This window comes from Callithrix jacchus, chromosome 6 (genome assembly GCF_049354715.1).
Source record: "Callithrix jacchus isolate 240 chromosome 6, calJac240_pri, whole genome shotgun sequence".
NCBI classification, from domain to species: Eukaryota; Metazoa; Chordata; class Mammalia; order Primates; family Cebidae; genus Callithrix; species Callithrix jacchus.
In genome coordinates, this window is record NC_133507.1 from 74107040 (window position 1) to 74131650 (window position 24611).

Below are 24611 nucleotides of genomic sequence, written 5' to 3' on the forward strand. Positions count from 1 at the left end.
TGAATGATTACTCCAGGTATATCCTTTCTTTTTGTCATGGAAAGAAAAAATAATGAAGTTTATGATCCCAGATGGGAAGAAATAAATTGTATTCATTATTACAAGTCAAAAATTTTAAATCAAGTATATACTTATAGTAACTTGATCCCAAAAATATTTTAATAAATAAATGGAAAATAATCATTGTTTTTTTCTTTTTTTCTATACTAAGGTATATTTCTTATACAATAAAATGCAAAGGTGTTAAGTGTTCAATTAGTTAAGTACTGGTTCAGCTTGTTAATCTGTATAAGCATTACTACAAGCAAGACATAAAATATTTCTGTCATTCCCAAAAGTTCCCTTATCCCCATTTATAGTCATTCTTTCCCAGTCCTGATGAAATGATCACTATCTGTACTTATCACCACAGATTACTTTTGCCTCTTCTTGGACTTCAGATGGAAAGAACCATACACTAGATTTTCTTATGCATCCTGCTTCATTTGCCCAACATGTTTTTGAGATGAAGTCACATATACATACAATGTACATGTATGTATAAATGTATATATACACACACACAAATGGATACATAAAATACATATACATATACATAGCAGCATATCTTCTATGTTCAGGAGTCATTCATATGTATTGCTGAGAAGTAATCCAATGTATCAATATATTACCATTTGTTTATTATTTCTTTTGTTGATGAGTCTTTGGATTGTTTCCCAGTTGTTGGCTATTAATATTCCTGTGTAAGTATTTTTTTGCACATATCTTTTAATTTCTCTTGGGAAAATACCTAGGACTGAAATTCTTGAATGAGAGTGTGGATATTTATTTAGCATCACAACAAACTGTTAATGTATTTCTTAGGGTGGTTGTACTATTTATATCCATAGGAGGACAGTATGAGAGTTCCAGTTGCTCTACATCCTTGCCAACATTTTACATGGTCATTTTTTTTTTGCTTTGATTACTTTAGTGTGTTCAGAATTCTTATTGTTGTTTTCACCTATGTTTTCTTAAATATTAATAACACCAAACAAATTTTTTTTATTTTTATTGGCCATTTGTAAATCTTTTTCTATGAAGTAATTTTCTCTCAATTTTTATTAGCTTACTCTTTTACTGATACATAATATTTCACATATTTTTAGGGTACATGTAATATTTTATGCTTGTATAGAGTATGTAATAATCAAGTCAGGGTCTTTGGGGTATCCATCACCTTAAGTATTTGTCATTTCTATTTGTCTGTCTTCTGGCTACTTTTACCTTATAAAACATTGTTACTAACTATAATTACTCTGCTCTGCTAGTGAATATTAGACCTTATACTTTATATTGAAATACATGTTTGTATCCATTTATTAACTTCTCTTCATTCCCCATCCCACCCATAAACTCTTCCCAGCCTCTAGTATCTATCATTCTATTTTCTACTTCCATGAGATTTTTTTTCTTTTTTACCTCCCTCATATGAGTAAGATCATGTAAAATTTGTCTTTCTATCTCTGGCTTATTTCTCTTGACGTAATGACCTCTTGTTTTCATCCATGCTGCTGCAAGCAATATGACTGCATTCTTTTTTATGGCTGAGTAGCATTCCATTGTGTATACTTGCCACATTTTCTTCATTCATCTATTTATGAATACTTAAATTGATTAGATATCTTTGCTGTTGTAAATAGGGCTGCAAAAAACCTGTGAATGCTAGTATCCCTTGATAGACTAATTTATTTTTCCTATGGATAAGGGAACAGCATAGTGAGATTGCTAGATAACGTGGTAGTTCTAGTTTTAGTTTTTTGCAAAATTCACATACTGTTTTCTATACAGGCTATACTGATTTACATTTCCACCCACAATGTAGAAGAGTTGCCTTTTCTTCACATTCTTGCCAAGATCTTTTATATTTTGTCTTTTTAGTAATAGCCATTCTAACTGAGGTGAGATGATATCTAACTGTTTTGATTTGGACTTGCCTGATGATTAGTGATGTTGAGCATTATCTCATATGCCTGATGATCATTTTATGTCTTCTATTGAAAAATTATTTTGAGAAATATTCATGTCTTTGCCCACTTTTGAACGTGATCATTTGGTTTTAGGCTATTGTTTAAATTCCTTATGTATCCCAGATATTAATTCCTTACTAGATGAATATTTAATCCATCTTGTTAATTTTTGTATAAGGTATAAGAAAGGGGTCCAGTTTCAGTTCTCTGCATATGGCTTGCCAGTTTTCCCAACACCACACTTTTAAATAGGGAATCCTTTTCCCATTGCTGGTTTTTGTCAAGTTTGTTGACCATCAGATGGTTGTAGATGTGTGGTGTGTTTTCTGAGACCTCTGTTCTGTTCCATTGGTTTATATGTCTGTTTTAGTACCAGTACTGTGCTGTTTTGGTTACTGTAGCCTTATTGTATAGTTTGAAGTCATGTAGCTTGATGCCTCCAGCTTTTTTTTTTTTCTTGCTTAGGATTTTCTTGGTTATATGGGCTCTTTTTTGGTTCCATGTGACATTCAAAGTTTTTTTTTTTTTTTTCTAATTCTGAAAAGAAAGTCAATGGCAGCTTGATGGGGATAGCATTGAATCTATAAATTACTTTGTGCAGTATGGCCATTTTCAAGATATCAATTCTTCCTGTCCATAAGCATGAAATGTTTTGCCATTTGTTTGTGTCATCTTTTCTTTCCTTGAGAAGTGTTTGTAGTTCTCCTTGAAGTGTTCTCACACCTCTTGTAAGTTGTATTCCTAGGTATTTAATTCTTTTTGTAGCAATTGTGAATGAGAGTTCACTCATGATTTGGCTCTCTGTTTGTCTATTATTGTTAAATATAAATGCTTATGTTGGATCTTGACTCTTTTTTCAAATTTACCAGTCTATGTCTTAATTGAGGCATTTGGCCTATTCACATTTAAGGCTAATATTGTCATGTGTTAATTTGATCCTGTCATTCTGATGATAACTGGTTATTTTGCCCATTAGTTGATGCAGTTTATTCATAGTGCCAATGGTCTTTAAAATTTGGTATGTTTTTGCAGTGGTTGAAGCCAGTTTTTTCTTTCAATATTTAGTGCTTACCTCAGGAACTCTTGTAAGGCAGACCTGGTTGTGACAACATCCCTCAGCATTTGCTTGTCTGTAAAAGATTTTAATTCCACTTCATTTATAAAATTTAGTTGTGCTGGATATGAAGTCCTGGGTTGAAAATTTTTTTCTTTAAGAATGTTGAATATTGGCCCCCACTCTTTTCTGGCTTGTAGGGTTTCTGCTGTGAGATCTGCTATTGGTCTGATGGACTTCCTTTGTGGGTAACTCAACCTTTCTCTTTGGCTGCCCTTAACATTTTTTTTCCTTCATTTAACTTTGGTGATTCTGACGATTATGTGTCTTGAGGTTGCTCTTCTCGAAGAGTATATTTGTGGTGTCCTTAGTAGTTCCTGAATTTGAATGTTAGCCTGTCTTGCTAGGTTGAGGAAGTTCTCCCTAATAATATTGTGAAGAGGGTTTTCCGATTCTCCTCATCATTTTCAGTTGCACCAGTCAAATGTAGGTTTGGTCTTTTCACATAGTCCCATATTTCTTGGAGGCTATATTCATTTCTTTTCATTCTTTTTTCTCTAATCTTGTATCCGTGCTTTATTTCATTAAATTGATCTTCAATCTCTGATATCCTTTCTTCTGCTTGATTGATTCAGCTATTGATATTTCTATATGCTTCACGAAGTTCTTCTGCTGTTTCTCAACTCCATCAGGTCATTTATATTCCTTTCTAAACTGGTTATTCTCCTTAGCAATTTCTCTAACTTTTTTCAAGGTTCTTCTCTTTCTTGCATTTGGTTACAATATGCTCCTTTAGCTCATAGGAGTTTGTTATTACCCACCTTCTGAAGTGTATTTCTGTCCCTTTGTCAAACTCATTCTCTGTCCAATTTTGTTTCATTGCTGGTGAGGAGTTGTGATCCTTTAGACGACAAGAGACATTCTGGTTTTTGGAATTTTCAGGCTTGTTGTGCTGGTTTTTCCTCATATTTGTGGATTTATCTATCTTTGGTCTTTGACGTTGGTGATTGTTGGATAAGATTTGCATTTCTGGGATAAATCTCACTTGATCATGGTGAATTATTATTAATTATTATTATTTGATGTGCTGTTCGAATTGATTTGCTAGTATTATTGGGAAATTTTCTATTTAGGTATGTTTCATTGGATATAGGTATAGCTATTCCTCCTCACTTTTGTTTTCTGTTTGCATAGAATATCTTTTTTCATCCTTTTATTTTCAGTTTATATGTGTCTAGAGGTAAGAAGAATTTCTTGTAGACAGCATATAGTTGGGTCAGGCTTTTTAAAAAATTCATTTGGCTAGTTTATATATTTTAAATGAAAATATTAATTTGTTTACATTCAAGGTTATTATTGATATGCTGAGGGCTTATTCTAGTAATTTTACTAATTGATTTCTGATAGTTTTGTATATCCTTTGTTTGTTTGTTTTTTGTGTTTTCATGATGGTAGTCATATTTGTTTTGCTTCTGAGTATAGGACTCCCTTAAACTTTTCTTGAAGTATCTGTCTAGTGGTGATGAATATCTTCAGCTTTTACTTGTCTGGGAAAGACTTGAATTTTTTCTTCATTACTGAATAATAATTTTGCTCTGTATAGTCTCCTTGACTCACAGCTTTTCTTTTCTATTAGTACTTTGAATATATTATTCCATTCTTTCCTGGTCTGTAAGATTTCTGCTGATAAATCCACTATTTTTTTTGTAAGTGACTAGATACTTTTCTGTTGCTGTTAGAATTCTCTCTTTGTCTTAGACATCTAACATTTTAACTATAATGTGCTGTTGAGAAGACTTTTTTTGAATTTTATCTATTTGTGCATCTTTGAGCCTCTTGTATCTGGGTATTTAAATCTTTTTTAGGCTTGAGAAATATTTATCTACTGTTTCATTAATAGGCATTCTAACCTTTTTACTCTTCACTTTCTAGGACATCAAAAATTTAGAATTTAGAAATTTGGTTGCTTTTTGGCATTCCAGAAGTCTTCACTCGTTCTTTTAAACTCTAATTTTCTTTATTTTATCTGGCTGGGTTATTTTAAAAGACCTGCCTTTAATTTCTGAGATTTTTTTTCTCCTGCTTGAGTTAGTCTATTGTTGAAGCTTTCAAATATACTTTGTATTTCTTTCAAGGAATTCTTCACTTCCATAATTTCTGTTTGGTTCTTTTTCATTAGATCTGTCTCTTTAGTAAATGTCTCATTTCTAACCTGAATTGTTTCATTGATTTATTTCTTTATTATTTTTCAGAATTATCTTGTATCTTGCTGAATTTTTTTCAAACGATTCTCCTGCCTTAGCCTATCAAGTAGCTAAGATTACAGGCATGTGCCACCATACTCAGCTAATTTTGAATTTTTAGCAGAGACAGGGTTTCTCCATTGTTGGTCAGGGTGGTCTCAAACTCCTGATTTTAGGTGATCTGCCCTCCTTGACCTCCCTAAATGCTGGGATTGCAGGCATGAGCCACAATGCCCAGCCTCACTGAACTTCTTTAGTATCAATATTTTGGATTCTTTTTCAGGGATTTCATAAATGTGTTTTTGATTGGGATCTGTTCTTAAACAAGGATTGTGTTTTTTTGGAGATTTCACATTTTTAAAAATGTTTCCTGTGTTCTTACATTAATATCTGTGTATCTGGTATAACAGCTGTTTCTTTCAATTTTTGGAATATGCTGTCCTAAAGGAGGATGTTTTTCTAAAGATATATCTATGGTGTTGACTTTGATTGTGGGTGCATTCTGTAGTTCAGTCTCTGTATGATTTACTTGGCTATACAAACCTGTCAGGTGGATCTGTGATTGCTTCTGTGGGTTAGGGTGCCATTATTAGTAGAGATGGTGGTGGTGTTTTGCTGAAAACAGAAATGCCGGGTGGACCAGTCTTCAAGCCCTAGTGAGGTTGCAGCTGTAGGCCATGCACGCCTGTCTTGGACTCCAGGGCACTATATTTTTGTACTAATGTTAGTGAATATAGGCAGGCCAATTTTAGGGCCTCCAGATAGCTTGCTTTGGTGCTAGTGCTGGCAGCAATTGGTCTGGCAGATGGGTAGGTCCTCAAGCCCCTGGGAAGCTAGCATGACATGGCCTATGGCATTAGAAATAGTGAGATAACTTTCTGGGATCCAAGTGGTTCATACCACTGTTGATAGTGGCTGTGATGGGTTGGGCAGGCTGGTCTCTAGACTTGCAGGTGGTCCTTGTGGATGGGTATCAGTTGTGATGGTCCTAGCAGCTTCAGTGAACCACTGGGAGGCATCTGGAGGGCGTATGCTTTGCTTTTGCATTGGTTCTACAGTGATTCACAGCAGTGACAGTTGTGGGCTTTGGAATTTGTTTTCAGTCAGGGATTCATCCCATCATTCCCACCTTGGCCCTGAGGACAGGGTAGGGTGTACTCTGCTAGGGACTAGTCTCTCAATTGGCACCATGCTTCAGCTTAGGAGTTTGTGGGACCTAGCAAGGACTCTCTCTGGAGCAATGCCTTTGTGTGGTTTCCAGGAAACTACCTATGTTAGGATTGGGGCCCATGGAGATTGAGGTACTCTCCTGTGGCTCAGATTGTAGGCATCCAGGTGGGAAGGTAGACAACTGGGAGTCCTGCAGTTACCCTTTGCCTGCATTAGGAAGCCTCTCTAGACTCCAATTCATCTTTACTGAACAGGCTTGCTCGATTTTCTCTCCTTCCTTGATTTCAGTGTTTCCCATCACTTCTCTGTAGAATTTTAGTGTTCTTGGATGATCTGTTAATTATTGTGATTATCTACTCACTATTTTGTTCCTCTCCATGGAAGAGGCATGTGCCAGATGTATCTAGTGAGCCATCTTGAAACTTCTCCAGTTACTTCTCAGTTCTTTACAAATAATTTCTTCATGCATTTAGAATCTCAGAACTCTAGAATTTAGCTTGGAGGCTTCTTATCTTCAGGAGTATCTGTGTTCCTATCAAAGCCTAATTACTCATCCTCTTTGTCTCCTTATATCCCCACTTCCCTGAGTGTTTTAAATATGTTATTTTTTTTTTCCTGAAATGCTTTAGTGTAAACCATATAATGTCATGTTTGTACATGTTCTTTCTTGATACTCATTTTATCAGATAAATTTCTCAATGAATTTTAAATATCTTTAAGTCAAGGAGCTGCCTGATTCCTAATTTCCTACCCTTTCTTTATTGCCAAACCCAGTGCTGCAAGTGAGACAATTGCCTAATAAATACTTGCTTAAAACAGAAACGAAATATATTTCTAAGAGTTATCAGCTCCTATTTTGAGGATTTATACCTTTTAAGGACTTGTTATTGGAAAAGTAACATATACATACATGTTCAAAAAGTTAATTAGTACAAAAAGAGAGGTATTTGCAGCAAATAGATCTCCCCCATGCCCAACCTTCTGACCCTCTCCCCAGAAACATTCCCAGCTCTATTTCCTGTGCATTGCTCTTAGTGATCATCTAGTGCATTCATCTAAGCCTGCAGTGTTCTAGATTGGCAGTCAGCGTTCTTTTCCTTCAGCTGGGGCATGTGCGCATACCAGAGAAAGTTGTCTCTCAGTTGAGAAACTGGTTTATTTTTTAGCTGCTGCAAAATAATTAAAAAAGAATAGATATGGTTGAATTGTAGGAAGCATATTTATTATTTCCAGTAGTTATAATAAAATCCTTGAAATTAAAAATCATACTTTGAACAGGTCGATTAGTCAGCTTTAATTTTTCTTTCACTCTCTTATATTGGTGTGAATATTTTCATCTGTTATGCATAAACAAAAAGTATATTAAACTGTCAAAACATAAATGATTTCCTTTTGGCCACCATGGCTTGAGGGATTTATTTTGAGTCTGTTGTGCTACTATTTGCCCCTAGGATGTGTAATCTATATTTTAGGAGAACGTGGCTTACTGTAAGACACCTGTATTATTTATGTGTGATTAATATTTGCTTTATGGTGAATGAGGTCTTTTGGCCTTACTTTTCTCTTATAGTGACTTAATCATTTTTCACAAGAATGTAGCCATTGTAATAAAGCATTTCACATATAGTTTGTTTTTCAGCAGTGACAAATGCAATTGTAGTAAAATGTGAATTTTCAGTTATTAAATATGGCATCATGAATGTAATTTACTGAGCTACATCTGCAAGATGCTGCTGAAGCTGAAACCAAGCCAGTCCTTGTTTATTTGAATTTAAATATAAACACTGGTGAACAGAGTCTTTAAATTACAATGCTTAGGCCTCCAGACCTAATTTTGTGTTTCTGGATATAAATCTGTAAACCATACAAACAGTTGGTTATATGGATGCCTATTGAGAAGGGCTTATTGTAATCTGTAAATTTGCAACAAATTATGAAGATCTTTGATCATCTCTGACAGATAATATCATGCTCCAAATTAGGACATATGTCAAAGTTCCATTCTGTGGGTCACAAGACATGACATTTTTTACAACATTCTTTTAGAAAAAGCACTTATGTCAGAAGAATGAGAAATTGTAAGAGTTTCAAAATCTACAAGACTAAAATTCAGTTAGATATTAATGTTACCTTTCAGAATAATCTTCTTTCACAATGGTGACAGTGAAACATATTGCTTTTAGCAATTAGAATACAGACTTTGTGTCACATGGATCATTGAATATAAAAGAAATTAATCTTAAAATGGCCACAATGAATCTTTTAATTGAGTTTTGGTAAGCTTTGCCAAGTGGTAAGAATGAAGATATAAACATAAAAGATTATACACACACACCACGCACACACACACCACACCAAACGCACACACATGTGTACGTGTGTGTGTGTGTGGTGTGGTGTGTGTGTGCGTGTATAAAATTGAACAACCATCCTTTGTGAATACCTGGAAGTGGTAACTTTCTTGTTACTTAATGACATTACTTTAAATTTGAAAAGATGCAAATAACTCTGGAATTTGAAACCTTTTCTTTTCTTTGTACCTTGTCTATTATTAGTGATAGCCCAAATTTTATGCTGTAAACTTGCAAGTGGTAAACATTTTGGAAATAGAACCCTCTGTTAGTATTTCAGAGAGGGGATTACATTATATATCTACTAAAGGAGTGATGGAAGAATCATGAATGTAAATACTGGAATTGTAACATAGTAAAAACCTTTTAGTTATATATTAATATTGAAAAAGTGCTCAAACTTATTGAGTTTCTGGAAGAAGTCATCAAGAGTATTAAAGAATGATGTTGATAATTATACTGAATTCTAAGCCACGACATGGTGGACAAGAGCTTTAAAACTTCAGAAACATCAATTAAAGCCCAAGTTGTGTGCAATAAGCATCAAAAATTGATAAAAACTCAAATTTAGGGTTTTAGATTTAGTGTTTAAATCAATCAACTGCAAACAAGATTTAATTAAAGAATATTATTTCAAAGTGTAATTACCTACTGGGATTAGAATGAACCTCTATTGCCCATAATGTTCTCCTACTGTGATCCCACACTGAAAAATGTTGAGTTTTAGATTAATATGCATCTTGTAAGTACAAGTCCTAATCTCAATCTTAAAGGACATTTAAAACACACTTGGAACCTTCTATGCAATCAAGCCCAGTGTGACTACTCTGTCCACCATGCTAAATTTGTGATTACATTTTTTATGTGCATGATTTAAATCGCTTTAGCGGCAGTCCAGGGAGCATTTTACTCTGCATATTAATTACACAAAGGCTTTGTCATGTGAGGGTCTCAGTGGTCATGGTCTGTAATCCAGCTCATTTGAACTGTGAGTACAGTTTTTGAGCATGCTGTGCACATCAAGCCCAGCTTTAAAGCTAGAATAGGCTGAGATGGTTAACAGGTATGGTTCCTGCTTAAGGAATGAATGCCATTTATTTAGTGACATCTGCAAACTAATTGCTTAAAAATCTGAAAGTGAATATGTGTGCTCAGAAAGCTATTATAATATATAAAGAATGAGATTCCAAACCACAGCATTCCAGTTCCTGTTGTCTCCAGCTAGCAATATCTATGTAATAATATGATTCCCTCATAACAATTCTTCGTGTGACACAAAAGCGAATTTTTTTTCCTTTTTGTCCTTCAATAATATTATCAGTCCATTTATATGTTTGGAACCATTTTTAAACTTGTGATTTAAAGAGGAATTAAATATATTTTTCAATATATTTATGTATGTCTGTCAATATCCAGAAACAGAAACTAAAGTGAAATATTATTAAAAACCCAAGCATCTCAGTTGAAGAATTTTCAGATATTCAGTACTTAAAATATGTTGCTTTATTATAACAGTTTGGCTTTGAAATATCAGAATATTAATAGTCTTTGTACATGCATTTTAGTGGGCTAGTCATATACTATAAGTCTATCATATGCTATTAAAACAACAATGGACATTCATATCATATATGACATTGGAAACCTGATGTCATGGAAGCCTACAGTGGTTCTTAAGCATGAGGGAGATTCAGAATTATTTTAGTAAATGCTATATAGAGACACCTTGGATCTGACCCATGCCAGAATTTTAAAATCAAAACCAGTAAAGGAAGGACATGGTCAAGTGCATGTGTATTCTGTAAAAAGACACTGAAAATCCAGAATCACTAATGGTTAGCTAAGCAATTTAATAGAAAATAACTACTTTAATTTATGTCCAAAGGAATGTAATGACAGAAATATAGAAAAGACCTATAATAAAAGAATGGTAAATGCTTCAAAATTCACTTTGCTGGGTAACTCCACTGAATCTCTGCCAGAAAATGATGTAGTAAGCAATCTTTTAATTGACACATATGTCTATATTATCACACTTTACTGGAAGAGCAAAGAAAGTACAATATTTTTAAATGCCAAATTATGTCTTAAAAAACATTAAATGGACAGTCTAAATGTGAGCTACTGAAATACTTTATAAAACCTAAGTGGAAATAAAATAAGAACTGATTCTTCTTTTGTTAAACTAAAAAAATATGTGTCATATCTATCATGCCTACCAATATTTGAAGAAGAAATTAATCATCTCTTAGAATGAATGAACATCTCTGTTATTAAAAATATGTGTTCAATTATTTATGTATAACTTTTCTTATTCAAAGCAATTTGCTTTTTACTTCTTAGACCTAAAATCCAGCTAGCAGCTAAACTACTTGAAATTCTTACAGAGACTCCTGGAAAAGTTCTACTCATTTAATATTCAATGCAGATGTTTTTAAAAATGATGTTTCATGCACTAGGCACTGAAATGGTGCTCAGAGATAGCTAAACTATAGACTCTGGCTTAAGAAACTCACAATCTTTAGGAAAAATATGACAAAACAAAAGATTAAAATATAGTATAACAAGAAACACATAAAAATGAAAAACATTTTCTAAGCTTGTCTTACATTGTCAGTTTTATTTTTCATAATAAATGTTTTACAAATAAGTTATTTTCCATATTCTTTGAAATAAAAATTATTTGATAATGAAAACAGAAGAATTTTGTTATTAGCATTTACGAGAATATTCACGCTATAGATTTATTTTCATTTAATCAGGGCAAAGTTTATGAAGTGAGTAAGGTATACCTACCCTAAAGGTAGAGAAGTTTAACATGAGTGTTTGGTGCAGCAAGAGTTATGTGTGTGCTATAATAAGCAAAGGGTATGTAAAGTTACAGATATTTTTGTGAAATTGGCTTCAATGTATCCAATGGATTGAGTTGCATATTTAAAGGATTTTTTGGTGTGGTATTTGAAGAGTCAAATGCTACGTTGACTTACACTTACGCATCATTGTATTATAAAAAGATTCAGGAGAAATTTGGCTATGCCATTTAGCAGGTCTGACAGCCTTTGTAGGAGTGTGAACACTTAAGAGGCCATGTAAAAATGCAGTGTCTATGTCTGAACATTTGTGCTTTCATACTGTTGGTTTGGGCTACAGAAGATTTTGATGGTTCTTAAAGGAACAGCATCAGTTCAACCAACTCTAAATATTCTCATATTGATTTCCATTTTGGTAAAGCAGAATGAAGATTTAAGACAGATATCCAACTAATTTGAATTATATATGCAGCCTTTGAAATTATCTGAATAACTCAGTAAAAAAGAAGTATCATTAGGATGTAACTTATTTCTGCACTTCATTTCTGTTTGGCCACATGGATGCCAAAAATTATGAATATTTGGAAACAGCCTTGGCATTTGTGTTTTTCACTTTTCTTAGGGATGCTTGGCATCATATAGTCATAGACCTCATTGAATTTTGTAGCCTTTACATTGATTTTTGAAAAAAGAAAACCATTTTATTCAAGGCATATTTTAAGAGCTTATTACTTAAATCAGTTTGACTACTAAAGCCTGATGTCATTCAATTCAAATTTTATCAAAGAAACAGGGCTCTTTCTTAAAATAATCTGTCTTCTAGTGACTGCTTAACACTCTTATAAAATAGTGTAACTCTTTCCAGAAAATTCACTGGAAATTAAGCTTTTGTAATCCTTTATTTAAATTTGCCAGTTCTTTAAGCAATATTTTTCCTCCCTGAACACTGGTCCAAAAGTCCAGTAATTGGAAGTTAATATGCCCTTTCAAAGTTGATGACTTTTCTTTAATGTACTTTCTTCTGTTTACTTCATAGAGTTGTACATTAATAAAAATCCATAGATTAAAGCCATGGAGTTATTTTTCTAATGAAAAGTCTCCCTAAATATCTGGCATTTTATATCAAATTTTAATGTTTCCAATTTTGAAATCTCAGCAAAAAACTGTTGATGTGGGTCCCCTTTGATAAATTACAAAGGTAAACCTTAATGAACATTGAATAGGATCACCTTTGCTACTTGGGGTAATAGAATAAAATAAAACAAGCAAACACATTTTTCTTACTGCCACATGCCTCTCCTTAATAATAACTTTTGTCTCTTCCACAGGAATAGATGCTGTGTAAGTCTCATTAAATCACCTGATGATGGAATAAATCCATAGCCTATAGCTCGGCAGTCCATAGTAAACTGAACAAGGGTCTTGATATCTGAGAGTTCTGCTTATTTACACATGCCTTGGACTCTTCTCACAGATATGTAAATTATTCTGGTTAAAACTAAATGCTAAAGTCTACACCATTAGTCTTCCACTTCATGATCTCCACATGGGGCTGTTAGAGGGATAATGTACCATACAATACACGGTTTACTTTTAATTAATAGAAAAAAAATGTGAAATGAATATTAAATGTAGCTTAATGTGAAAGAAAGCTCAAAGCAGTTTGGTTCTTATTTATTTATTTTAAAAATGTTCAGTCCAGCTTCATGATTAGAAAATAAGGAATGCATTACCGGACTGGAAGCCTTGCTGGAGCTTTGGAAGAAAAAGGAGCTTGAAGAGGCCTTAACAAACCAGCTAATGGTACTGGGCTTGACACAAAGAAGGGATGCTTTAGAGAGCGGTCCAAGGAGCTCTGCTCTGTGCCTATCGAATCCCAGCAGAGCTTTTCTCTGTATTCCCTGCTGTGATTGTCCCCTGCTCTATACCATATGAATTGTAGGATCTGTATTAAATCTTAGAGTAAAAAAGCTCATCAAATAGAGCATTTAATTAAAATACAAGATCTGTTTGTCTGTGTTATAATTCTATGTGTCAAAATTAATGCCTCTGTTTTTAATAAATAGAATTACCAGTTTGCAAACAGTTTATCACACTGTTCCCAACCACAGAATGGAATTTTAATTATATAACATTATTTATGGCAATGAAGTGATCGTGTTTCATAATATTTGCCAACAGCACAAGTTCGGGTTTAGAAAGGAAAGCTCTATTAAATAATCACTTCCTCCAGTGGATTCCCTTTTGTCTCATTTGGCTCACCTAGGATAAGGTAAAGACCTTGGGAAAAGACAAAGAGCATGAACAATTCTGGCTAGGCTTTAGGAGATAACAAAGTCCTCACAGAAGGCACTTATTTGCAAGATTAAAGGGTTTGAAGTAAAGCCTGAAATTTGTAACTTTTCATCTCCTTTTACCCAGACAGCCAGGGTTTTGTAATAAAATAAAGACCTTGCACTTTCAAACCTTCGTGCCAGACAGACTGTGAAACTGAATGCTACTCAATTTTAAATTATTCATACATTCTTAATGTGATGTTATCCTTATAAATGATAGTAATGGTACCGTTTAAAACCTAGAAACCAGCAGGCACCTGCCAGTGAAACGGGTTCATTTAAAGCATAGCCATTGAATCCTTAATATGAGCGCCTATTCCAGAAGACTCAGCTAGGGGAAAGTCAGTAAGACATTTGATTTTACAGTTAGGAATTAGGTAGCTTGACGTGATTAGCAGAAGGGAAGTGAAATGCCAGTGCTTAATTTACAGAGAATTTACAGACCATTTGGAAAAATCACCCTGAGCTTAGACAGTACTTGCAGAAAATTCTACTAACTCTCTTTCTTTATAAGAGCATTAGCTACAAATAATTGTTTTCATATTATTTAGCAAAGACCAAAATATACTGTAAGGAATAAAAAAGACATGGGAAACTGTGAATAAATTCACTTGCTCACTTTAAAAAGTATAAAAGTTTGTGTGTATGTCTAAGTGCATCTGTGTGTGAAATTGAGTGCTTAAAAAAAGTTTGTGAGAAAGATCCATGTAACAGCCCAAATAGCTCTTTTCTGAGTATTAAGAGAACTGAATTAAATTTATAAAAACTAAGGTCTTTACAAGACATACCATACCAGTCATTTTGCTTTCTCCAACATTAAAAAAAAATTATGTTGCTTTGAATTCATTTTCAGAATCCTTATAGTGATATCAACACTTGTCATGGTGTTGGGAGAAGAAATGTCTCTCTGAAATGTGGCCATATTCTTTTGGAACATACTTGTTAAAAAAAAATAGCAACTTTTTGAGGTTGTGTCATTTTTAGATGGACATTTTTACATACATCAATTTTTGTAACCTTTTGAACATTTTTTTTCCTGTTTGTAATTTCACATTAAGAGTCTTTTTTTTTAAAAGGAATTTAGCTGTTAAATATTTTATTCAGCTATCAGTTTCCACGTGTTCTAAATAAGTAAGGAGATTAATAACAGATTTCTGTTCATCCAACTTTGAGTTCAAGACTTAAGTGTCTCCAGGATTCTAATGATACTGCTTTAGGTATCATTAAATAATTCTAGCCTGCGTGTTATTAAAGCTTACAAGAACTGCTGTTAGTGAACCTCATTTGAACTCCTCTAAATCTGTTATTTATACCTGAAGCCTTTTCTTGTATCCATTAAGAAAAGGTACTCTCATGTCGAGAAGTCTCAAAGTTGATTAATCTGAGATTTTAACATTATTTTCCACAAAACCACAACCAAAGGGTGGTTATTGTTGTGGTTTACTTGATTGCTTGTGTCTGTTCTGTGACCTCACTGAAATGAACTCCTTTTTATACATGCATGTGTACTAAAAAATAATATTTATTTTTAATTAGGATAGTGAATACAATGGTTATATAGGAAGTCTTATAATACTATACCATTAAAATAAGGCATGTCATAATTGAAATGTATCCTTTCCTTAAAATTTGAGATTTTAGAGTTTTAGAAGACAGTTTAATATTTCAAGCATAGTTGCTCGATTCAGATTGTTTGGGTAAAATACATACCACCTGTGCTTCCATACCACCTGTGTGCCCTTGAGCTCAACAGGGACACTGTGAGATATACAACCACAGCACTGAGATAGGTGTTGAAATAGTTCAACAGCTATGAACTATTTTGAAGATCAGTTTTAGTGGGGAACCAACTCTGTACATTTTATGATGTACAAATACATTCTATGTGGTCTTACTAGCAAATGGTTGGGTTGTTAGCATATTGAATAAGCAGAACGCTATGAGAGTAACCACAAAATCAACTCTATTTAGTTGTCTCACCGGCTATTTAAATCCTTTGAGAAGATATTTCTCACCTTGCTTCTTGACGAAGCAACCATTAGGCCTCATGATTTCCTCTCATCTTGAAGTTCACAAAAAAGCTCTCTAACCTTCTTTAAGCAGCCTCATTTGTATACTTAACTTTATGTTGTTCCTTAAGAGCCGATGAATTCAGTGTCACCTGGTGAATGTTTATTAACAAAATACACAAAGTGCCAATCAATGGGCAGCTAATTCTCACTGCTTAATGGCAAATACTGCATGATCTCACTTGTATGAGCAATCTAAAAAAGTCAAACTCATAGAAACAGAGAGTGAAATGGTGGTTACCAGGGGCAAAAGGAAATAGGAAAGTGAAAAGATGTTGGTAAAAGGACACATAGCCTCTGTTAGGAAGAGCAAGCTCAGGAGATGTATTGAACAGCATGGTGGTTATACTTAATAACAGTTATTGTTATTAATAATAATATATACAATGCAATTAATAAGCACTCTATACTTGAAAATTGCTAACAGGCAATAGATTTCAAATATTCTCACTAGGAAAAAAAATAAGTATGTGAGGTAGTGAATATGTTAATTAGCTTGATTTAGTCATTCCACAATACAGACATATATAAAAACATCATGCTGTACACCATAAATACATACAATTTTTATTTGTAAATTTAAAAATAAAAATAAAAATTCTAAAAAAAACACTTGACTTCTATCTCCAAACATACAAATCTCTGTCATATTTTTAGTCTATGAAACAATTCTGACACTTCCCTTATATTTGGAATTATTTTCTCATAAAAAGTTCAAGTATTTTATTCTCTTAATTTTTATAGTAAAAAATTCCCATTAGACAAGTCTTTTTGGGACAAAGAATTTATTTCTTTTGGATAGTTTTGATACTAGCTTAAAATTTTATATAATTAGCTGGGCATGATGGTGCCCACCTGTGATCCCAGATACTCAGGAGGCTGAGACAGAGGAATCACTTTAACCTGGGAGGCAGAGGTTCCAGTGAGCTGAGATCATGCCACTACACTCTAGCCTGGGCAACAGAGCAAGACTCAGTCACACACATACACACACACACACACACACACACACACACACACACACAAACACACACACAGTAACAGAATATAGAAAATTGGAAAAACAATTCATAACCCAGTTTCTCACAAAGGAATGGAAAACATTTTAATTTGATTGCTAAATTTAACATGTTTGTAATGACTTTAGCACAGAGGATTGAGAAAGATTATTTGGCTACAGTAGCTATAATTGATTGATAAAGTCAGCTGTGATACACAAAGCAGTGCCATATATATGCCCTCTTCATCCTAATATTACCAGTAACCACATGGCAAGAATTTTTTTCCATTTATTTTTTTCTGTGTATGTTATTTATGTTGTTATAATTATGGTGCTAAATGGGAATTCTAAGGTCCATATATGTGCATGGCTCATGAGCCTCATTTCTACTTCTGAATTTATTGAAATGATTAAACTTTTATGAAATAGTCATTAGTATATAAGATAGGCAGGAAGAGTCAATCACCTGTAAAATTCCATGTAGGAGAAAATACATATAAGCAAGAGTGCTGCTTATATTAACTCTACTAGGAAGTATGTATTATATGAAAGATAATAATAGTAGTTTTATTATTATTTTTTGAGATGGAGTCTTGCTCTGTCGCCCGGGCTAGAGTGTAGTGGTGCAATCTTGACTCACTGCAGCCTCCGTCTCCTGAGTTCAAGCAATTCTCTTGCTTCAGCCTCCCAAGTAGCTGGAATTACAGGGGCCCACCACTGAGCCAGGCTAATTTTTGTATTTCCAGTAGAGACGGGGTTTCACCATCTTAGCCAGGCTGATCTTGAACTCCTGACATTGTGATTCACCTGCCACAGCCTTCCAAAATGCTGGGATTACAGGTGTGAGCCACCATGCCTGGCCAAGATAATTATTTTATTAATTTAAGATAATTTATTTGAAATTCTGGATTTAAAAGTTTGTATTACATCTTTCTTAATGTTTTAACTGTTGGAAGAAATTTAGGTAAGTTCTGGGCAGAATATTTTCCATTTTGTCATACTTCCCATATGGGAAAATAAGTTTAAATGAACCTTGCGGGAGGCATGAAAGTGGGCTTTATTGATGCCCAGCCCCCCTCCCAAAATGTATTTTTTTACATATATACATGCACACACGCACAGAGAGACACTCACACACACCTACATATTTATTTTATTTTGATTACCAACTCTTTCTTTAGAAATTGGCACATAACTAATATATTTTAAAGATTGGGATAAATGCTGTATTTTAAAAAGATAATACTAATTATATATTAATTGAATCTTATATTCACATATTTTCTTCAACTTTTTTTAATTTGAGAAATTCATAGATTCACATGCAATTGGAAGAAATGATAGAGATCACCCGTACCTTATACTAGTTGTCCCCAATGCTTACATCTTACAACACTATAATGTAATAGTATTAGATAATAACTAAAATATTGACATTGATAAAGATACAGAACAGCTCCAACATGAGAAGTATCTCTCGTGTTGCCACACCAACTTCCTTCCCCATCCTTTTGCTATTTTACAATTTTGTCATTTTGAACATGTTATACATTTGGCTCTCTCTATGAGTTCCACATTCACAAATTCAACCAACCATGAATCAAAAATATTCAGAAAAAAAGTAATAAAAATTACAAATTTTAAAATACAAACTAAGAAATATTTGCATTGCATTTATATCATATTATAAGTAATCTAGAAATAATGTAATGTATACAAGAGAATGTGTGTAGGTTATATGCAAATACTATTCCATTTTATATATGGGACTTGAGCATGTGTGGATTTTGGTATCCCCAGGGATCTTAGAAGCAATCTCCTGCAGATACTGAAGGATGACTGCATAAGTAAAATCATAAAATATTTAATATTTAGAGATTGGCAGTTTTCACTCAGCCTAATTGCTGGAGATGTATCTAAGTTGTGTGTATCAATGGTTTGTTTTTATTCCTGAACAGTCTTTCATTGCATAGATGTACCACAGTTTGTTTAACCATTCACTCAAGAAAGTATGTCTGGGGTTTTTCATTTTTTAGTTGTTACAAATAAACTGCCGTGAACATTTGTGTTCATAGAGGTTTTTGTGTGAACATAAGTTTTCATCTCTTTTGAGACAAATACACACAAATGTTCAGTTGTTGGGTCATATGGTAGTTGTATGTTTAGTTTTATAAGAAATTGCCTAATTATCTTTTTTTGGGGGGGATGAAGTCTGACTTTGTCACTGAGGCTGGAATGAAATGGTGCAATCTCTACTCATTACAACCTTTGCCTCCTGGGTTCAAGCAATTCTCTTGCCTCAGCCTCCCAAGTAGCTGGAATTACAGGTTCCCGCCACCACACCCAGCTACTTTTTGCATTTTTAGTAGAGACAGTGTTTCTCCATATTGGCCAGGCTGTTCTCGAACTCCTGACCTCAGGTATGCTGCCCTTCTAGGCCTACTAAATTGCTGGGATTACAGGCATGAGCCACTGTACCTGGCCCCTCTTCACTTTTGAAGAAAAATTTCACAGGTTATAGAATTCTAGTGTGAGTCACCATGCCCAGCCCAACTGTTTTCAAGAATAACTGTGCTTAGTTGGCCACAGTGGTACATGCTTGTAGTCCCAGCTACTCCAGAGGCTGAGGTAGGAGGATCTCTTGAGCCCAGGAAGTTGAGCCTGCAGTGAGCCATGATTGTGCCACTTCACTCTAGCCTGCACTCAACAGAGTGAAACCCTGTCTAAAACAAACAAACCAACAAACAAAAAGACAAAAAAAGAACAACTGTACCATTTTGCATTCTCAGCACCAATGTTTAAGGGGTCCAGTTTCTTTAAATTCTCATCAACGTGATCCTATCACTATTTTTTCCCCCAACTACTCTAATAGATGTATAGTAATAGCTATTGTGGTTTATGATTTTCATTTTTCTGATGGTTAATTATGTTGAACATCTTTTCATGTGCTTGTTTTGCATTCGTCTATCTTTTTAGGAAAATATATTTTCATATCTTTTTCCTAATTTGTAATTAATTTAAAAAAAATTTTCAGTTTTTTTCTCTCTCTCCCCATTTCTCTACACCCCTCCTCTGTCTCTCCCTTTCTCTCTCATTCTCCCCCCTCCTCTTTTTTTTCTCTCTCTCCTTCTCTCATGGTCTCTCTCCCCCTCTGTCTCCTTCTGTCTTCTCTCCCTTTCCCTCTCTTTCCTTTCCTTCTCTCCTCTCTCTCCCACCCTCCTCTATCGCCCCTTCACTTTCTCTCCGCCCCCTCCTCTCTCTCCCCACTCTCTCCTCTCACTCTTTCTCTCTCATTCTCTCCTCTCCTCTTTCTCTCTCTCCCTCTCTCAGGGTCTCTCTCCCCTTATCTCTCTCCATCTTCTCTCTCTTTCCCTCTCTCTGCTCAAAAAAAAAATTTCAATTTTGAGTTTTTGTATATTCCAGATACTGGGTTTTTTTGGTCAGATATGTGGTTTACATGTATTTTCTCACAGTCTATAATCTGCCTTTTTATCTTCACATGAGCTTTTACAGATCAAAGATTTTAATTTTGATAATATTTAATTTGTTTTATCTTATAATTTATGCTTTTATTGTTATTCTAAGAACTCTTTGCCTGGCCTAGATCCCACAAATTTTTATCCTCCTTTTTTTTGGAAGTATTTTTTTCTTAACTTTTTCTAAAGTTTAAAATCTGTAATTTATTTTGAGTCAATTTTCATATAAAATGTGAGATTTGAGTTGGGTTTTATTTTCTTGACTGTTGATATATAGTTGTACCAGCCCCATTTGTTGAAAAGTCTTACTTTCTCCATTGGATTACTTATGCACCTTGATTGAAATCAGTTTCACATGTTTATATTAGTCTATTTCTGAGCTCTTTATTCTGTTCCATTGAATTGTGTGTCTACCCCTCTCTCAAAACACATAATATTGATTATTAGCTATCTAGTAGGCCTTTATGTCTAGTAGATTGATTCACTCTACTAGCTAGAATCTTGCTAGAATTTTGATAAGACCTACATGCAGTAAACCTACAGATCAATTTAGGCAAAACTGACACCTTTCCTATGTTGAGCAGTCTAACCTGTGATCATGGCATATCTCTACATTTACTAAGATCTTTCTTCCATCAGCATTATGTAATTTGCAGCATATGGATGTTTATTTTGTAGGTTTATACATAAGTTTTTTTTGTTAATTGTGGATTTTTGGGGGTAATTATAAATTGTATTATGTTTTTAATTGTGGCTAATATTTTTAAAAATTGTTAAACGTTTCTCTCATTTTAAGGATATTCACTTTTCAGCAATGCTTAAACTTTTGTAATCATTTTTTTCCTTCCTAAAGAGTTTAAATACAAAACAGAGTGGAATCTAGAATTATTACTACTAACAGAAATGTCTAAAGTCATCTAAAGCCATTATAGCTATATTGTTTGAGAGAGAGAAGCTCAAGCAAATATGTATAACACAGACTTATGGACAAGAGATAAACACACACACACACACACACACACACACACGATGGATGATCGTTTAAATGGAATATCAGCATAAACTTTTATTTATTTAAATATCAGTTAAATTTATATCAGCATAACTTTTAAAGCGCTCCCCTTATTATACATGTGCTTAAATATAATGTACATAAGGATGAAAGGTAGTACAATATGCATATTATGAAGTAGGCAAAAAATATCTAAGACTATTTTAAGAGATAAATTAATATAAATAGAAATTTCATATTATTCTTCTCTCAAAGGATCATTTTGCACACTCAAAAAGTGTGTGCATTACACTTTTGAGATCTTAGGCTTAACAATCCTATTTAAAAGGAGATGACATATCTTGATCTAAGTGGAGGTCTTAAGTATTGTGTTCCAAGCCTAACCCTGTTCTATATTCTATATTTGTATTGAAGTGTTTTCATTTTTCCTCTTATCAACACTGAATCTATTATGTACACATTACCATGATTTGATTTTTATAAAATTTACATTTGGACGATATCATTCTATTGAAAAAATCTGATAACGGCTTCATAAAACATATGGGAAAAATATCTATTCCTTTATGATAGCCTACATAATTTATTCTAGCCTCTTCTTCTGTATTTCTTGTTCATGTCTTCCAAGTTACCCTTACAGTTCTGGCTTTCAGTTTTTTCCTCAAACAAGCTGAGTTCTGTTTTCCTGGCTTACACCATGATTTTCCACATCTCCTCCTCATTACTTCTTGTAATGTAACCTGAAAGTTGTAAATAAAATGTAATTTCTTTATGTTGTCTTCCTTAAACTTTCACTTTAAATTGGGTTTTTCTACTCATCTTCTTAAGCTATTCTCTATCTCAGCACCCATCACCCATTACATTAATACAAATGGTAATTATTTTGTTTGTTCTCTTGCTTTTGTTTCACAGTATTTCCCTGCAAGTGGCTGTAAGCTATAAGAGGTCAGGCCACATAAGTCTATTGTTTACCTTGGCTTGTAATATAGGTTCAATAAATGCATGCTGAGTTAATGAATGAACACTGAAAATACATAAAAGTTAAAAAGGCATATATCTAGAATGTATGTTTAGACTTATGTTTCTCCTATAAAATTAATAGTGTATAATTTCCTACAAATGGTGGAAGAGTCCTGCAATTTTTCTTGACTGTATATTTACTATGAACCAGTATTATTGTGGCTGAAATATTAGAAAAGAAAAATAGTGTCCAGAAACAGAGAATTGGGGCTTTGGTGCATTATTTTCTAATTAGACAACTTCTAAAGTACTGTGTTCCATTTAGGTGAATATTTTTACCCCAGTATTTTTTTCACTGAGGTATCATTTATATTTCATAAAAATTCACACATTTTGAATGTAGTTGGATGTCTTGGTAAGTGTGTAAGATCACATTTATACCACTAATATCAAAATACAGAAAATTATTAGAGTGATATTTTAAAAAGGAATATCACTTACCTGTAGTGTATGTGAAAGAAGATAAAATTCTGAAGTGATTAGAATGTGTACTTAATGGAGATTTGTGGAAGAAACTGGGCATGGAAGACAGGTCTTCTATTTTGATTTGCAGCTAATGTAGGAGTGTGACATGACACCTTTCCTCCACTTTTGGAAGGACCATTACTTGAAAGAGGGATTTAATTACTTCAGTCTGTTCTTAAGAGGCAGAATGGAGACTTATACATAATGTGGGTGAAGGGGAGAAGCAAAGCAAAGCACAGTGCCATGTGCGTACCTACGCAACAGTCTTGCACACTCTGCTCATGTACCCCAAAACCTAAAATCCAATAAAAAATTAAAAAAAAAAAAAAGGATTACAGGCAGATAGATTTTAGCTTATCTATGGGGAAGATGTTTTAGGAACTGATGCTTCACAAGGTAATGAGCCCCCCATAGTTGAAAGGACTTAACCAACAGTTAAATATGTTAGGAATCTTGTAGCAAATTTTTCGTAACTTGTTTGGAGGTTATGGAGGACAATCTCTAAGCTGGCTCTTCCCATTTATTTGCTGAATAAATGGGATCACTGGGTTAGGAGGCTCAGGAGGTGAAGTACTCCAAGGAGAAGTGGGATTTGAGTTAAAGTAGTAAGTCTTTGGCGTTTTCAATTACATATAGAGAAAGATAGGTGCAAGTAATATTCAGAAAGGAAATTATTAGAAAGGCAAAGATATGTAACAACACATACCATTCAGGTTGGATTGTTCTAAATAACCACTTAGATTTTTTTGGATCACAGACCACTGAAATAGAAAGAAAAAGTGCTCTCTCACACTGCATTTTGAAAAATTATTTTACTTCTAAAATAGATTTAAATGTAGGAGAAGAAAGATTTTTATCTGCTTGTACAAACTTGCTGGTCTCTGAAGCAGGACTAATGATCTTAAATTTACAAATAGCACATAGCTGCAAACAAATATATATTTTTCATTTAAAAACACCATGTGGGTTTGCTTTTCTTCCAGGCACATAATGGGCCTTTTTCTCTTATAGTTCAACTGACAAAAAATTGGTAGATTTTCTCTATAATGTGCTATTATCCTAAAACTCAAAAGCAAACTCAAATGCCATCAGTGGTTATAAGCTGTGATGTGTTTGAAAATGGAAATTTGACCACTTCAAACAGCAAAATCTTCATTTCCATTAGTTTTATGAACTGTCTGATTGTAGTTCAGGATGAAACGTACACTATTCTGTAGCCTGCTACGATGCACTAGGCAAGATGATGAAAACAAAGGAAATTATTTGTACTAGAAATAGCTTATTTCATTAAGCACTTCATGCATGAATATAGCCACATTGGTGCACATGGCCTTTTACTGGATTTATACCCTCAAAAGCTATAGACAGTTCTTCTATTTCAGTTCTGGAGATTTGGTTTCGGACATCTTTCTTGTGTGTAACTTTTAATTACGCATTTAAAGTACAATGTTTTATAAATCACCAATATTCCATAAACCAGTCAATTGATTTGATAATTATCTTCCAGTCAACAAACAAAAGACTACTCATTAAAAACAAAAAGATAAGTTGTTCCTTTTTACTTTGGCAAATGAAAATAAGGACAAAATTTAAATA